This window comes from Notamacropus eugenii, chromosome 2, assembly GCF_028372415.1.
Source record: "Notamacropus eugenii isolate mMacEug1 chromosome 2, mMacEug1.pri_v2, whole genome shotgun sequence".
NCBI lineage: Eukaryota > Metazoa > Chordata > Mammalia > Diprotodontia > Macropodidae > Notamacropus > Notamacropus eugenii.
This window is the reverse complement of record NC_092873.1, coordinates 503,394,981-503,413,019: the sequence shown is the minus strand read 5'-3', so window position 1 is coordinate 503,413,019 and position 18,039 is coordinate 503,394,981. Positions and strand designations below refer to the sequence as shown.

Below are 18,039 nucleotides of genomic sequence, written 5' to 3'. Positions count from 1 at the left end.
TCTTAAGTGGCCTCCTAGATTCCACTTAGAAATAATTCCTTCTGCCTTTTAAGATCATTTAGAGAATCATAATCCAGTACCCCCATTTTACAGATGAGGAAATTGAGGCCCACAGAGGTTAATTAGCTTTCCTGAAGTCACAGAGGTAACAAGTGGAAAAACTGTGATAAGCTCTGTTTTTTTCTGGAGCTTAGTGTATGTAGTGACCAGAGCATTAGACCTGGAGTCAGGAAGACCTCACATCAAATTCTTCCTTAGACCCTTCTTAGCTGTGTGATCCTAGGGAGATGTCCCTAGGGAGATCACTTAACCTTAACGTCACTTTCCTTATCTCTAAGGTAGGAATAATAACACCCCTCTCCCAGGGTCATTCTGAGAAGAGATGTGAAGTGTTTTGCAAATTTTAAAGCATGAGTTATTATCATGACTGTCCTTACTGACACATGTACACTCTAATTTGTAGCTTATTAATTTGTGAAAATGTCTTAGGCTTCCTGCTGTACCATAAGCTGCTATATCTCTGCAAATAGCATGGTACCCTGAAGTAGGAACTCAGTGCATGCTTTGAATGGAATTTCTTGGAATCTCTGTCTTTCCTCAGTGATGGTGATGGTAAGGGCAGTTAGGCAGACTCATCTTTCTGAGTTCAAATCTGGCTTCAGGCACTTATTAACCATATAACCCTGGGCAAGTCACTTAACCCTGTTTGCCTCAGTTTCCTCATCTGTAAAGTGAGCTGGAGAAGGAAATGGCAAACCACTCTAGTATCTTTGCCATGAAAACCCCAAAACGGGGTTATTAAGAGTTTGAAACAACTCAACAATAAAATGAATGGGTGAACTGATCCCATTTCTGTAGCTCTATGAGTGTCCAAAACCCTTACGTCCTGACGATCCTTTGAGGTAGTCGGTCTTACTCCACTTACGTCCACTTACAGATCTGAAAACAGGTTTGGAATGACTGGGTGTCTTTGCCCATCTTCACATAGGTATTAAGTCTCTGAGCTGGGCTCTGGCCTGAATCCAGGGCTCTAGACTCCAAGGTGAGCTCCCTTTACCCCACTGCATAGTACAGTCCTGGACAGATTTCTTGGCCCATGATGCAGAGCAGGGTGTTCATTCCCTTCCGGGGCAGCCTGACCATCACATTTCATATTTATTAATTAATGTCTTCATTTTCAGGAGAAACTCACTTGTGCTCAGCGTAGGAGATAGGTTTCTGAGGTCCCACATAGAACAATTTTTAGGAACCACATCATGTTTTGATTGTTTCTAAACTAAAAAGAGGGTTTTGTGTATCAGTTCAGCAGATTTATATGACTGAGAACCCACTCTGCCACAGGACATTGTAGAGTCTGGAGGCCAGTGTCTGAGGACTACTAGCAGTATGATGATGGGCATCTTCTGAGCCTCAGTCTTTTCATCTGTAAAATAGCGATCTGTGTATATGTCTGACACCTGCCACATAGGAGGGTTATGAGGAAAACCTTTGTAAACCTCTTGATGACTGCTGCCTTCAGGAGGCTTCCAATTTATCAAGACAACCTATGGTAAATACAGTATAAAGAAATTAGTCACATTTGATTTTCTCTCCTGCAAATTTAAGTTTTTAGATGTGTTTACCAATGCCAAAGGAGGGGGTAGATCTTTAGAAGGAAAGATTAAAGCACAAAACAAAACCAAACAATTTGTTCCTTAAAATCATGGAGAAAAATAACTTCCTAATGATTTGAGTTGTGCAGAAATGGAATGGACCGTTTTGAGCTGTGGTGGTTTTCCTCTCCCTTGGGAGTCTTCAAGCAGAAGTTCGTCTTGTTGGGTATGTCATAGCTGGGATTCTTTTCAGCTAATGGTAGGACTAGGTGACTGCTAAGATCACTTCCAATTCTGAGATTCTGCAATTCTTTGAATAACAACAGCCAACATTACGTAGTGTCCTCAGGTTGACAAAGTACCTTATGTATGTTTTATCTCATTTGATTTTCACAACAACTCTGGGAGGTAAGGGTAATTATAACTTATCCCCATTTTACAGATGAACAAACTGATGCCAAGAGAAGTGTCTGAGGCAGGATTTAAATTTATATTTCAGGACGCTTAAGCCCAGTCCTCTCTCTCTACTGGGCTACCTGGTTAGTTGCCTATGAATTTTCACCTTGAAGATTTTAATATTGGTGAGAGGATCCTTCATTTAGAGCTTTACATGAAGAAAAAGATAGGAAATCACATCATCAGACATGCTCTTTTCTAGTCTAAATTAATCTGATTCAATAACCATTTATTAAATACCTAGTGTATGCCACACTAGGTGCTGGGCATAAAATGAGGCACGATCTCTGCTCTTAAGGAGCTTGTCTTCCACTGAAGGTGATGGAATACAACATATAAATAGTCTCCCATTTTCATTGGGCTCCTAGTTGGGCGTCTAATAGAAGAGTGGGTAAAAAAAAAAAAAAGAACCATAATTCTGAGCCTCCAAACATCTCCTGGGAGCTAGCCTAAGCCACTTCCCCTTTGGAAATCTGCTTTAAAATTAGTTGTCTTTGAAACAGCTGCCTCTCAATTCTCCCAGTACCCACAATTTAATCCATGTGCTAGAGAGGAAATATGCTTTTATTGTTTATTGTCTGTGGGAGTGGGTGACACAGGATGCATTTAGCTCTCCTCTTATAAGACACCTGCCACACTTTATGAGGTTAAAGTAGAAAATGAAACTTGGCCATGCACCTGCAGGGACACTTAAAACTGTGTCGACACCTCCTTGGAATGGTTGTTTTATTTCCATATTTTATAATAAAGGAAAATGGCTTTTTTTCTTCTCTTGTTTTCCCTGATTCAGTGGACTGAGAATTTAGATCATTTCTGAGGAACAGAACAGTACCTGCTCTCAAGCAGCTTATATTCTACTGGGAAGTTACAGCAAATACACATACAAGTAAATACAATTTATAGACAAAGTGGTAGAAAATCACTTCAAGAGGCAAAGAGTTCAAGTGGGAGGAATGTTGCGCAGTAAAGGAAGATGGGAATTCTGGGAGGTCGAGCTGCAGTGAGAGGGTATTCCAACAAAGAAGGTGAATGTTATCTATGGGGAGGAGGCTGCAGGTCAGTTGAACTAGAAAAATGTGCAAAGTGGATAGTGTAATTAATGACAACAAGAAACATTTACAAATTGTTTACTTATATGCCAAGCACTTTGATAAACCCTGGGGATACAAAGAAGGGCGAAAGATGATTCCTGTCCTCAGGAACTTCTACTCTGACAGGAGAGACTACATGGGAGATAATCAGCAGAGCAAAGGCCCTGGAGTTCACAGGGATGGGGAAAGGCTTTCTGGAGGAGGTGGGCTTGAAGGAAACCACGAGGCTGATAGGAGGAGGGCGAGAGTTCCTGGCATGGAGGACAGTCAGTGGAAGTGGAATTAGGGGATGGAGTGTTGTGTGTGAGGTAGTTGGGATGCAGATCTCAGAGGACTTGAAATGTTAGTCCAAGAGTTCATTCAAGGAGATTTACTCATCTTCTAGACAAGGGGACTCTACCAGAGTGTCCAGTGGAAGATGGAGCTTGCAGAGGTCTGCCATGCCACCCATCAGCCAGCGTCTCTTCTCCTAGAGAAACTAGCTTAAGCCCAACCTTCCCATTTTATAGATGAGCAAGCTGAGGTTGAGAGAGTGACTGGTTCTATGTTACATCGCTCATGTAGATAGCAGAAACAGAATTTGAACCCAGGCTTTCTGACTTCAACTCTAATAGGCTTTCCTCTGTGCCATGCTGACCCCCCATTTTCCATACTGAATCCAGTGCTCCCATGAAACTGTTCTCTCAAAGCCCCATAAATGACATCCCAACGGCAAAATCCAAATGGCTTTTTCAGTCAATTCAGTAGAAGAGTGGGAGGGGAAGTACTTACTGCAGGGACCTGGGAGTACAGAGAATGTAGGGAAAAAGGAGACGAAGAGAATGGAGGGAGAGAGAAAGAGAGAGAGAAAGAGAGAGAGAGAGAAAGGGAGAGAGAGAGAGACAGAGAGAGAGAGACAGAGAGAGGGAGAGAGAGGGAGAGAGAAAGAGAGAGGGAGAGAGAGAGGGAGAGAGAGAGGGAAAGAGAGAGACAGAGAGAGAGAAAGAGAGAGAGATGAAATTAAGGATAAGACTTCTTTCAAGTCTCTTAAGAGAAGCCGTAAGAATAAGAACTGGAAAAGGCTTTGCTTAGAAGGTGAGATGCAGTGGATAGAGCAGCTGGAGTCAAGAATACTTGAGTTTGAATCCAGCCTTAGACACTTACTAGCTATGTAACCCTGGGCAAGTCACCTTACCCTGTTTGCCTCAGTTTCCTCATCTGTAAAATGAACTGGAAAAGGAAATGCCAAACCACTCTAGCACCTTTGACAAATGGGGTCACAGACCCTTGTCTAGATCCTAGTTTAAGTCTTTAAAAAGAAAATTGACTCTTTAAGGCTCACTTTGCTGTGATGTTGTGTAGCTATTTTCAGTCATATCGACTCTTCATGACCCCATTTGGGTTGGTTTTCTTTTGCCAAAGATACTGGGTAGTTTCCCATTTCCTTCTCCAGCTCGTTTTACAGATGAGGAAACTGAGGGAAACAGGGTAAAGTAACTCACCCAGGCTCACAAAGCTAGTAAGTCTCTGCGATCCTAAAAGGCACATGTTGCTTATTACAAGCATCCTGAGTCAGATACCAGGATATGGGATGGTTGAAGATCTTTACTTCTGTTTACTTAGACTTCATGCATGCCTGTACATCTGAGGACCAGGAATGGTACTGGTGTCAGGTACCTGGAGGGGAGAGGAGGGGAGGAAATGGTCATTTTATTTTTGAGATGAAACTAGGAAAGAGTAGGGAAATACACAAGGGTTTTTACTTCTTGCCTCCTGTTAATCATTTTTTCCCCCTTCTGAGGTACCACACTCCACCCTCCCTCCCATTTGTTTATATTTCTACCCATGCATGTAAACTGTTGAATTCTGGCTAGTGTGAGATAATGAAAAGACTTTACCAAATTTCTTGTGTGACAGATTTTGGGAGGGGGAAATAGTGAATTATGCAGGATGCTTTGGTGGGGGCGAAAGGGAAGCTAGGGGATGAGATTTATTTTAAGATTTGTTTTTCTAAACTACATATTTTAAACTAATTTGTATGTGTACGTGTGCCTAGTCATCATAACAAAACTTTTTTTAAAGCACCAAGTTTCCAAAGCTTTTCCCCTTAACAAGAAGAAACAAAGTATTTTCACAGTTCCAGGCACCTTTTTTAACTCTAAATGACAGAGTTTTTTGTACCTGAAGAAGTAAAGTCATGGGATAGATAGGGGGTGGGCTAAAAGCAGCCTCAGAAAACTTGCTGATTTTCTACTCTGATGGAATTGCTGGCATAAAGGATTTGGGACACACCAGCCTGGCATCGTTTTCATTCCCAGTTTTGCCCTGGTGGGGGTGGCCTCACTGAGCATTCCTCAGGCCTCAGATTTGTACTCTAGAAGTGCCCTGGGAACCAATTTTCTGTGTTTTGTCATTTAATTAGCTCTATCAAAGGCTTCCTGGCAAGAGTTCATTAATGATACTGGTGGAGTCAAAAGCACTAATTAATGGTTTCAGATCATTTGCAGCACGCAGGTTGAAAATACTAATGTTTATTGGGCAAAGTTGGCAGCAAAAGCATTCAGAGATTAAGCTGCACATTAACTGGCTCAGTTGCCTTTTTGGACCTGAGCCAGTAAAGGAGATATTTTTCTTTCAGGGTATAGGTCATATTGTTCTGTTATTTCCTGGTACACTCTTCTGGATTTCCCTGTTTGATCAAATTCACAAGACCCCTTCACACAGAAGAGCCAGGACAACTCAAATACCATCGCTAGGGAAACTTGGTTGGCATTTTGTTTGACCAGAGAAACCTCAGTCTGGTTGCTTACCTACATAAATACTTCCCATGGGTCTGTACTTAGAGGCACTGTTATCTAGAACTCCAGTCTGTTGTGAAACCATACAATTTCCAAGTGTTTAAAGGCTTGAAGAAATTAGAAACATGGAAGTTTTGGGGTCTGGGTTTTCTCCCCTATCCCTTAAAAAAAACAAAACAACTCAAACCAAGAACCTGCTTCCAATTTTCTTCTAGCTCTCTATGTCAGCAAAGGGTGTATTTCCTAAGTGCCTCACACATCTCAGTCTGGAAAGATTCCAACTCATGAAATCTGGTGAAATTCCTCCTGATTTTAACTTTGATGAATCACTTGAGGCCTGGAAGTTTTGCTAACCGAGACCTGCTGGCTTTGGGGTTCAGCAACAAAACGGGGGGAGGGCTTCCCAGTTATGCAGCATGTCTCAGATTTATCTTAGAGCCAATTAAATGTGTTATGTAAGATAGCTCTTTTTTCTTAGCTTATGGCTCTTTCAGAGCATTCCTCTCAAAACCTTTTCAGTCCAGCCCCGTCTCCTGCTGACGTTTTCGTCCCTCTTCCCTTGTCCATCTGTGCTGAGCAGGCTTGGGAGTAAGGCCTCACTTACGAAACCCAGACCAAATCTCACTTTATTGACGTGATTCAGGAGAAAAGAATTCTAATGGAACGTCAGTCCTCCGAGGAGCTATTTGACAGCATTGTCCAATCTTTCCGAGCTCAAGGAAGGAAGGACCAGTAGAATCTGCTGCTGTTTCTGTTTGTTTCTATGCTAGGAATTTTCTGAAGAAGGCTTCCACTGGAAAAAAAAAAAAAAAACAAACCTCCTTGGGCATGTGCCAGAGAAGGAATGTATTTGTCCCTGGGCTGCAGCGTCCCTCTAGGTTCACTCTTTGGGAGGCTGGAGGCTGGCCTGCTGCTCTGTTGCCATCTCTTCCCCTAAAGCTCAATTATAAAGGCTTTACTGCTTTTGTTATTTCATACACTCAGGTGGCCCCATATCTATGCCTAGAAGCATAGATATCCCTGTAATAAGTAGCCAGGGACTTCTAGAATTCATCCCCCTGTTTTCAGGCAATGACAGTGGCCCTTAGTAGGGGTAGAAGAGACACTTGTTCAAGGTCATACAACTAAAAAAATCAAGGTTAAGTATAAGGAATGAAGGGGAATTGAGGAGATAAGGAGGTGGAAGGCTACAGCCCTGGTTGGATGCCTCCTACTAGTTCAGTTAAATTTGTCACACATGCATCAAGTGCCAACTGTATACAAGGCACTTGACTAGATGATACAGATACAGATTGGAACTATCCCTAGTCTCAATGAGTTTACATTCAACTGGCTTCATGTAACTTGTCAGAACATGAATCCTCTCTAGTAAAGCACCAAAGTCACCCTCTTACCATAATGAGTATTTTATGAAGTGTGGTTTAGTATTTATCATATGAAGGCAGTGATTGTCTGTTGGGCCTTGGTTTCTTTGTGTTTAAAAGGACAGAAAGTTAGAGCTATCTTTATGATGTTGGTAGCAAAGCTGTTATTGGTGTGGGTTGGGCTATTATAAAGTTGAATTGTATGCCTAATGTGACTAATTAACTAGTCACTAGTATGTCACTAATCACAGTAGTTGGTACACTAGATGTGGCTGTGTAGATATCACATTGGTATAGACACAGAATGGTGTAGTGAAAGGGGTACTTGGTTCTGAGAAGATCCAGAGGTTGTGAGTTCAAATCCTGATCCTTCAACTCTGTGGCTCATCCTTAGATCATCTGTTTATTGATGAGGAAATTGAGATCCAGAAAGGTTCAGTGTAAAATGTTAAAGGAAAGGGTGAGATGAAATGGCCTTAAGAGTCTCTTCTTGTTTCAGGCCTTATCGTTTGGTGGGGGAAGGGTAAAAAACAGAAATTTTCAAGGACTTGGAGGAAAAATATTTTCCTATCCCCTTGTGAAGCTGCAGTGTAAAATAGTTCTCTTAGAAGGGGAAGCCCCAGTGGAGTGAGAGCCCTTTGGCCCAGCTGCCTTAAATATTCCAAGGTTGTCTCACTTTTACTGTTCTTGGACTAGGAAACCAGTAGGGACTGCCTGCTAAGTAAAGAAAAATTGGCTTTAGAGAGAATTTGTGATTTTAAGATTAAAGTGAACTTTTCTTCCGGCAAACTAATAGGATGCTTTGTTGGGACATGTATCCACAAGGCTTTGCTTTTGTGCCTTTCATCAGATAGGATTCTCTGGATTTTTTATAATCCTTTGGAGACTTGGCATCATAAATATGATTGGATTTAAGATAGCCACCCTCCATCACTCCCCATCTCTAATACTTTGGATCACTCCAGACCGTTAAAAAAATATTCCGATACAAGTATAGGCACATAGATGTGCACATCATGATCCAAAGATAGATTAATAATATGGGATATGCAATGTAATAAACTTAATATAAAATGTTAGAATTGAATATGACAGTAAAAGGAAGGTAGAATTTGAAGTCTCTCCTAAGTCCCCTTGCTCTGTCTGCCTGCATCTCCCTCCAAAATCCTTTTATAGACAATGTAATATTAGCAATGGGGCAGCTAGGTGGTGCAGTGGATACGACACCAGGTCTGGAGTCAGGAAGACCTGAGTTCAAAATAGACCTCAGACACTTAGCAGCTATGCGACCCTGGGTAAGTCATTTAACTCTGTTTCTCTCAGTTTCTTCATCTGGAAAATGAGCTGGAGAAGGAAATGGTAAACCAATCCGGTATCTTTGCCAAGAAAACCCCAGATGGGGTCACAAAAAATTGTACGTGTCTAAACAACAGCAATAATTTCACATTATAAATCTCTGCTCCTTGAAAAACTGAAGAATGACTGCCGCTGAAGGTTTCCTATGAGGCATCCCTTAAATGTGCCAGAAACATACCTGGTTGAAAAATAAGGAATATTGCAACCATGGTATACATGTATTTACCTGGAGTAGTATGGTTTATCCACAGATTGCTGATTTCTGTGGCATTTTGGTGCTTATTTTTTGGAAATTGGTAGCACAACAGCCAGAAGTTAGTCTCAGAGTCAGGAACATCAGGGTTCTAGTTCTGTCTTTGATACTTTGTTCCTAACTGTGGTCCTGAGCAAATCACTTAACCCAAGAGCCTGAGTCAGAAATGTTATCAGTTGATCTTCCTTGGTGAGAGGAAATACAAGTTCTCCTCTTCCACGAACTCCCAGGTCTTGGCCAAAAATGGAGGCATATATCTCATTTATTTATTAGTTCTTCCTTTTTCCAACTGGGATGTGGCAAGGAAGTATCTCAAATTTCAGACATGACATTTTTTTTCTCCTTTTTTTTCCATTAAGTAGGAAGGTACTTAATGGCCTTAAAGTTTTGGGTTTTTTTTTTTTTTATGAAAAAAATACAAGAAAAGAATGGGCAGTAGAATGCCGTGGACCAAAATATCAATTTAAGACAGTTTTAGACAGATTTTCACATTCTTTTAAGAAAAACATTTTGTAAAGGAACCTGCCACTTCTGAAGGTCAGTCCTGTCTATCATTTTCACCAGTTGATGTTTGCGGAGACATCAATGCTTAATATCTCTGCTTCTATACATACAGATAGAGAGATAGAATACATATGTGAGTGTTGGTGTGTTTTATGGTAGAAGGAAAGTTTTGCCACAGCTTTTGAGGCAGATTTTCACTGTGTTCTGTTTTGCCTCTTTGCAGTAAATCTAACTAGCCTGACTCCTCAGTTTTTCAAAGAACTAAGATATTTTGCAAAGAACATGAGGGATTCAGATTAATCTGGGAAGACTTTGGAACTGATGTGAGAATGTTCTGAGCAGAGATGGGAGAGCAATTTAGATAATGACCACTCCAAAAGTCTTAAGAACTCTAATCTATTCAGGGACCAATGATGACCTCAGAAGCTGAAGCTGAAACAAACCACCCACTTATTGGTGGAGGGATGGTAGACTAGTTAGTACAAGATGAGATGTGGTTTTTCAGAGTTGGCCAATTGCCACCTTCTGTAGCATTCAGAATCTCCATGGCTGAAGAATTCATCACCCTGTGGCCAACCTCGTGATGGTATCCTTGACCCTGAGTGCACTTGGCTTGGCACTCAGATGGCAGATCATCATTGGATCATGCCAGCTTGGTAGAACCTGTCAGGCTTTGTGCTCCATTGGCACAGCCTTCAAAAACCCAGGTGTGCTTATAATCTATAGCTCTATTTCTTTTTTATTTTATGTTCAAAAATGCTTTATTTACGAAGCTTCAAAAATGCTTACTTGCTAGTATTCCCTAAGAGAAAGCCGGTATTTTCAAGTCTTGAGAAATAAAAGTTTTCTTTTTTTTTTCCCCTCACTAAAACCCAAACAATTTCATCTGCTAATATTTCATGACTGGATTTCATAGAGCTTCAATGAGACCCAGTAATCATATTTTCAACTGTACTTATAATACTCATGGATAGATGGCTGGTATTCTGTTTAGTTTGGACCTTGTCTGTTGATATACTTCACTGGGGTCACCAGGAGTCAGGGTGTGGTTTCTCAGGCCAGGCCGGTTTGAAATCTCAATGGTCAGTTCATCCAAGGGTGATAAAGCCCAGGGATCTGACTCTCTTGAACCAGGCTTCCAGGAAAGCTAGATAACAGACAATTTGTCAGGGATATTATAGAGGGGATTAATGTTCAGGTACAGGTTGGGTTAGATAGCCTTTGAAGTCTTTTCCAACTCTGTGATTCTGGGATTCTGTGAACCAGTAAACTGATTTGGGGCCGTTAAGTGGCATAGTCGTGAAACTCGACTCTGTCTACCTACTGTGCATTAAGCATAGGATATACAAAGAGAATGAGAAACAGTTCTTGCCCCAGAAACTTACATTCTAACAGAGGAGACAACACGTACGCATGAAAGTATGTCAATAATACAGTTTTATAAAATAAGTACTATGATAGTCAGTAGCTTTAGGAGGTTCAACACCTACTATGTTCTAGGCATTAGGCTAGGTACTTTACATTCATAGACTAAGACACACAAAAACTACCCTCAAGGACCTTCCAATCTATTGAGGGGGAGGGAGGGCCCAAACAATGTGTAATTCATACATGGTTAGGTGATACCAGATACAGAGTAAGCACATAGTGATTCTGGAGAAGGTCACAGCTGCGATTGGGAGGCTCAGTGAGACCTGGCTTTGGCAGCATTTGAGCTGAGTTCTGAATGTCGGTGGGGATTCAAATGGGTCAGATCTTCCTCTTTGCCAGGTCACTTTCTTTCCAGTGTATCCTCAGAGCTAGGAGACCCTGAAAAATTCCTACCTTCCAATCTTTTCCTTTTCTCCATCTTGATATCTTTTGCCCTTCTGTTTATGATCACCCTTCTTAATTAACCATTTAACAATTTATAAATACAAATTCATTTACAAATGTAAATTACATTCACACCTGATTGCTTTATTTTTACAAGGAGCCTGTGATGAATGAGGAAGATGAAGAGGACTCTTTCTGACTTCCTAATTTGGTACTTTTTCCACCATACCATGATTCCTCCTTTTTAGATGTATGCTTCCACAGTGGGAGTTTAGAATTAATTGTAGATTAATTACATTTTCAGGTTTGCCGCTCCCTGGTGACATCTGGAGAAAAGTCCCTTAGTCTCATCAGTAACATGCTTCCATGTCACACTTTATGATGCTTGACTTCTGGGGAGGTTTCCCATCATCTAGACTGTTGTGGATTCTTGTTAGCTTTGCTTAGGGTCAAATCTTTCTGACCTTCCTTGATTTCATATCCTTTCCCATGCCCATTTTAGCAATGTGGGTTTGAAGATTTAAAGTCAGTCCTTTCTTGTATGGTGTAATGAAAAGAACATTGAATTTGGATCCCACCTTTGTAGCTTACTAGCTTTGGGACCTTGGGTCAGACCTTTGACCTGTGCAATCCCTAGCTTCCTCCTGTCTAAAATGAAGTTGTTGGATCAGGTGATTTCCAAGGTCTTTTCTATTTCTAAATCTGTGATCCTACTCAAAGTACCTTTATATTTTTTGCTTGCTTTTCCTATATTTGGATTCCTTCCTGGTGGTGGGATTTGTTGATATACTTCCAAATTCACCTAGTTTGGGGATTTAGTTACATTATGACTTATATTTCCAGTTCAGTGTAGGAAGGAAAAGGTGGCCTTTGTCGTGGCCTATTTTTCATCAGCAATGGGTTTTTGAGCTTCTAAACACAAAGGAGGAAAATACCAGAATTTTTAGCCCTGTCCATGTGAAGACTTTAAACCATATCAAAAATGGAGGCCGTCCGTATTGACCATGGTCTGCCATCTTTAAATGGCATTCTGCAATGATAATCTTCTCTACTCTTCCCCTCCCCCTTAAACACGTGTTAGGTAACCTAGAAACAGAAAGAAAAGATTTCTGATCTTGGTATCAAAGACCAAGGCATAGCCATGTGAATAGAATGAGGCTGTATAATCAGCACAGCTGGATGGTAACTCCAGCTGTAGACATGGGTAATATATTATGAGCTTAGCTCTTTTCAGAGTGTTAGAAAAACCTGCTTGCCAGAAACATGAATTGTAAAAAGCCATCAAAACATATTACAATGCAGGAGAAAAATGTAGTGAAAATTCCATCATACAATGCCAAAAAAGTTTTCCTTTTGCTCGAGGTTGTTTTTTATTTCTGTTAGGTAATCGCAAAGACGATCTGAGGTTGGGGAGAATGCATATAAAAGAAAAAGGGAATTCTCCAAGAAAACTCTGGTGAATAGATAATTGATGGAAATTTGAGGCCTCTTTTCAATGTTGGTTTTAATTTAATGCACTACCAACAGCTAAGCTTACCCTAAGTGATAGCACATTTAGGTCAGAAATCATTGACGTATTCCCTGGAAGTATTTTGATTAAGGTTTTTTTTCTCTCCCCACTTCCCCCAGGAAAATACCTTTCCTGAACTTGAACCCCAAACACTGTTTGTTGGGTCATGTGGAAAGCTACTGGGCTGAGAGCCAGGAGGACTGGAGAGGGCACGCATCTGTGTGTCTACCAGCTGTGTGGCCTGGGGGCAGTTATTTTGTTCTCTCTGGGCCTTACTATCCTTTCTTGTAAGATAGAAATCAAACCTGTTCTGTTGATGGGATCATTGTGAGACTAGAATATAGTAAAATAACCAAGGCACTTTAAAAAATTGAAAAAATGAATTCTCAGTACCATCACAGAGTCACAGAATTTCAAGGTCTGAAGGGACCTCAGAAGCCATGTGGTCCCAAACTTTAGTTCCAAATAAACTCCTCTAAGACATGCCTTCACAAGTGATCAATCCTATCACCTTTAGAAGCAGATGATTCCACCTTTTACCCTGGTGAGGTAGTCTTGCTCAACATCTATTCTGAATGGGCTGTTTTTCACTTTTTCTTCATTGTTCTCGGTTCAGCCCTCCGGCACCAAATTGGACAAATTGATTCCCTCTTCCAAAAAAAAATCAGTCAATCAATAAGCATTTATTAATTGCCCATAAGGTGCCAGGCACAAGTATTAAGTGCCAGGGATCCAGTGAAAGACAAAAGCGTGGTGTCTGTCTCCTATTCTTAAGGGGGAGATGAGCAGACAACCATATACAAACAAGATTGATGCCATGTAAGTGGGGCGTGGTCTCAGAGAAGAGGCACGTTCACATGAGGAAGTGAGATCTGAGCTGTCTTGAATTCAGGGAGCCAGGAGGGGGGAGTGTATTTCAAGCTTGGGGGCCAGCCAGTGAAAAGGCACAGTAAGGGGTTGAAAAAACAGAGGATTATATAGTTAAGACTGGGGGCAATAGGGAGCCCCTGAAGTTTAGCTTTAGGAAAGTGACTTTGGATGCGCAGGTGGCCTTCAGATGCGCTGTGAAGACAGTTACCTTGTTCCTTTCCGCTAAATCTCTCCTGCTTCTTCAGCCAGTGACCATGTAGGTGAACCTTCACTATGCTGGTTGCTCTTCTGGATACTCTCCAGCTTATCAGCAGCTTTTTCACAGCAATTATTTGTTATTGCTGGGAGAGGCTGTGTGGTATCAGTGACTTTGGAGCTGCTGAGATCCAGGTTCAGGTCTGTCAGTCTCTGGCCTTCGTGACCTCCCAGTTCTCTAGACCAAACGCTTGCAATATGCCTCGTCCCAATGCTCCTGAACAAGATTTAAGTGTGATGATATCATAGGTCTGGTCCTTACCCAATCAGTCAGTAAACCTATCTTATTTGTTATTATGAATGAATAAGTAAGCCAAGCATACCCCTTTCGGTCTTCAAAAACACCTTAAAGTATTGGTCTGTTTGCTGTGATTATACGGTTATATCCTCTCATCTAACCAGTTAAGGTCAGGAGGCAATGAGTTGGTTCAGTGAAGTAGGGGAGAGGGGAGCCTAGAGTCAGGAACAACTGAGTTCAAATCCTACGTCACCTGTATGACCCAGCTCTGTATCTCTGCCTTTGTGCCTCAATTTCCTCTTCTGTAGAGATAATATTTTATAGCATCTACCTCCTAGGACTGTCATGAGGATCAAATGAGATAATGATTGTGAAGCACTTAGCATAGTACCTGACACAGATAGTGAGTACTGTTCGTCGCTGTTATAATTATCATGGTGGAAGGTTTTGTGGAAGTTACTTGGTGTGGGGTATATATACTTGGGTACCATGAATTAAGAGCTCAGGTTGCTTTAGGGACAATAAATTTAGGCCAGTGTGTGTGTGTGTGTGTGTGTGTGTGTGTGTGTGTGTGTGTGTGTGTGTGTGTGTGTGTGTGTGGTTGTGTGTGTGTGTGTGTATGTGTGTGTGTGTGTGTATGTGTGTGTGTGTGTGTATGTGTGTGTGTGTGTGTGTGTGTGTGTGTATGTGGTTCTGGGAATAAATAAATAGAGATGCCACAAGAATACTTAAATACCTAGGCAGCAATAGTTACTGTTTTAAGGTTTACTCGGTGCTCTCCTCTGAGCAAGCCTGAGGAGGAGAGAGAGTATAGATGTGATTAGCCCCATTTGACTGATAAAGAAACTGAACCCCAGAGCAGTTAAGGGACTTCCCCAGAGTTCCATAGCTAGGGAGGGTCACAGACAAACTTGAACCCCCTGGGAACTAGGTTCTTTCCTAAGGACACCCGTGCCTTGGATGACCTTAAGGTCACAGGGCCTCTGTTTTGGCCAATTGAAGTAACTTGCAAAATTATCTTTTTTTTAACATCATGTGTATGCAGTGAATCATCCTCATACTTCATCCCATTATTGCTGCCCATCTGTGTGGAAAAATGGATATGATTGACAAGAGTTGGGTCTTGAGGGAAGGCTTTTATTGAAGGGATAACATTTGGGGGGCCAGGAAGGAAGCATAGTAATTTAGTTTGATGGTTGGCATTGATAAATCTCCTCTAATAGAATGTAGGCTGCCTGCAAGGGGGGAGGGGCTGTCTCTCTTTTCTATTACAGTCCCCAATGTAGGCCTAGCACAGTGCTTGACCCATAGGAGCTTAAAAGGCTTTTAATACATGAGCATTGACTGATTGATCAGATTCCTTAGGTAAATACTTAAATCTCTCCTTTTGTTTTGGGTATGTGTACATATGTTCTGAAGTTAGAGGTCTTGCTTAATATAATTCCTGATGATTTCCAAGTATCTCATTACCTGGACTGTAACAGAGACTTTCCTTTCTTTCCTTGTCTTTGTTTGTCTTCTTTTAACTGTTGATAAATTTTAATAGGAGAGATGATGAAATTGTAGAAGTGCTTGATTGTGAAAGATTTGAATGCTCAACATACAGAGGAAACACTTTACTGTGTGCAAACAAGAGGTCACCTGAGGCTTTTCAATTCTGCATCCTTGGACTGTTTGCTTTAAGAGATCACAAAGGTAAACTTTGAAATCCGGTCTCTCTTTGGAAGGCATCTTTGTCTTTCTAAAAGTGTTTAAGTTTACTTTTGTTGATATTGCAATAAAATCTACCTACCTTTCTTTACACCTGGAGCAATTCAGAGGGTTCACAGAAGAGAAAGATGGAGACATTTATGCCTGGGAACTGTGAACCTTCCTTTTCTATCCACTTCAAATTTTCCTTGACATTCCAGAATTGGCACTGAAATCCTCACAATATTGAAGACAAGAAAGGCAAAATCATGGCAAACAGAAAAAACAACACAGCCCAGTTACATTGGAAGCACCATATGCTCTTAATGGGAGACCATCACATAGGTCAGGTTTATCTTAGATGGAAGCCAGATCCATAAACAGGGGCAGAACGATTGATGATGGACCGGATGCTTGAACCCTTGTGCCCACAGAAGAACAGAACACCATTCTTGCTCCCTCAGAGGAGATGTCAGAAGTGGAAGAAGAATGTGTTTATTCCAAATACCAGGAAGCTGATTTCAGAGATGAGAGTTTTTGATACAGCTAGACAAAGGGGCTCCCCAGGCTACCTGACCACTCCTGCAGAAAACAGTAAACAAGCCTTGATGTTGGGTCAGCCTGTGGAAGATACTTGGAAGGCACATGTTCCATCTTTGATAAAGGTCTTTCACATCTAGCCCTGCGGCTTCCAGACCGGAGGCTCTGGGATACTCTGATGACTCCTTCTTTACTTTAGCCTACCCTTTTGCTACCAGCTTTTCCTCTAGAGACCTCAGTGGTGGGAAGGTAGCCAGATCTGGCAGGGCTCTGTCCTGGGGAAGTCTGGTCTCAAGCACAGATACTTATGAGCCTTCAGATGTCCTGATCACACCCCCTCTGGACACCAGGTTGATGTCAGAATCTGAAGTAGAAGAAGCCTTTCCTGCTGGGTGCTCACACTGATCAGTGACTTGGAGTGCAAAAGTCCCAGGATAGTAAAGGTGGTGAAGGCAGACCTGTTCCATGATAACCCTGCTCATGATGAATGCCAAGATGGGTTCCTTACCAAATCATACCTCGAGTCCCTGCATGAACCAGAGTCCTGCCTCCCAGAGCTTCCGAGGAGCCTTCCAGAACATTTGGAATTTGATTCAGCCTCTGTGTCCCTAACTTGTCAGGAAGAAGTAGACAGCACATTTCCTTATCTCTTTCCCCATGAGTTACAAGCTATGTAATTTCTGAGCCTTGACAAAAATCACTAAGTAGATTGAGGGTGGAAGAGGACAGAAAACAGATATTGTGAAACAGCACAGAAACTGATATACATCTGAGTACTTTACTTTGAATTTGGCTTGCTGCTACAGCCTAATTGGGAATGAAAGCCAAATACTAAAGAGATGAAGCAATTTTCCTGGAGGAAGCAAAACTTTGGTAACTTTTGCATAATTAATAGAACTCAGTAAGCAAAAAAAAAAAAAAAGATAATTGAACAATGACAACAGGAGGTTTGTCCTCTCCACTTCTAATTATGTTGGGGAACAGTTCATTTGGCTATCGAAGCCCTAAGAGAGAAATCCAGAGGATTATATAGATTTAGAGTTGGCAAGGACTTCTGAAGTTGGAAGTCCAAGCCTCTCCCTTTGTACATATGGAATCTCATACCCAGAGAGCTGAAATAATTTTCCCTTGGTCACATAGGTGTTATTTGGCGAAATGAGATTTGAACCCAGATTCTCAAACTCTAAAGCTGATGCCTTTATTCTATAGCGTCCCATTTCTCCCAAATGAGCTTCCTATAGACCTCCCATCTTTACCCTGTCACTCATACTTCTGTTTGCAAAGTATTAAGGAACTGAGCCAGCGTCTCTTTTCTCAGAGGTCACGGCCGAGCTGGCATCTCTTTCATTGACAGTCATTCATGGAACTTGATCTTTGTGTGAAGAAGCAGACACCAAAGTAGCCACAACTCCATGTCTTCCTTGACTTTGGCATCATTGGCAAAGGGCATCCCAGCAGCAGAATTTGGAGATCAGAGGCTGCCTCTTGACATCATGTGAGCAGCTGCTTCCTGGACCCATCACTGTGGCAACTGGGTTCTGTTTATGATAATGAAAGGAGATGTAAAGCCCCTGAGTATCATCACCATGGACAGAGCTCCCCCTGAAAATGAACCACTTGCCAGATTGCCAGGGATAAACCAAAACAAAGGAAAATCAAACAGATGTAGGGAGGGAAGTATCTTGCTTTATTTGTAAGTTCAGCATATCCTTTTTGCCTGAGTACATCC

The 18,039-nt window shown here is 41.5% G+C and overlaps 1 protein-coding gene and 1 pseudogene across 6 annotated transcripts in view; both read left to right on the top strand.

Moving 5' to 3' along the window:
* The window catches only part of TGFBR3 (transforming growth factor beta receptor 3), a 232,166-nt gene that overhangs the window by 35,771 nt on the left and 178,356 nt on the right, over nt 1-18,039 (top strand). The gene's annotated exons all lie outside the window — the stretch shown is intronic.
* On the top strand, nt 16,192-17,237 carry LOC140522012 (uncharacterized; annotated as a pseudogene).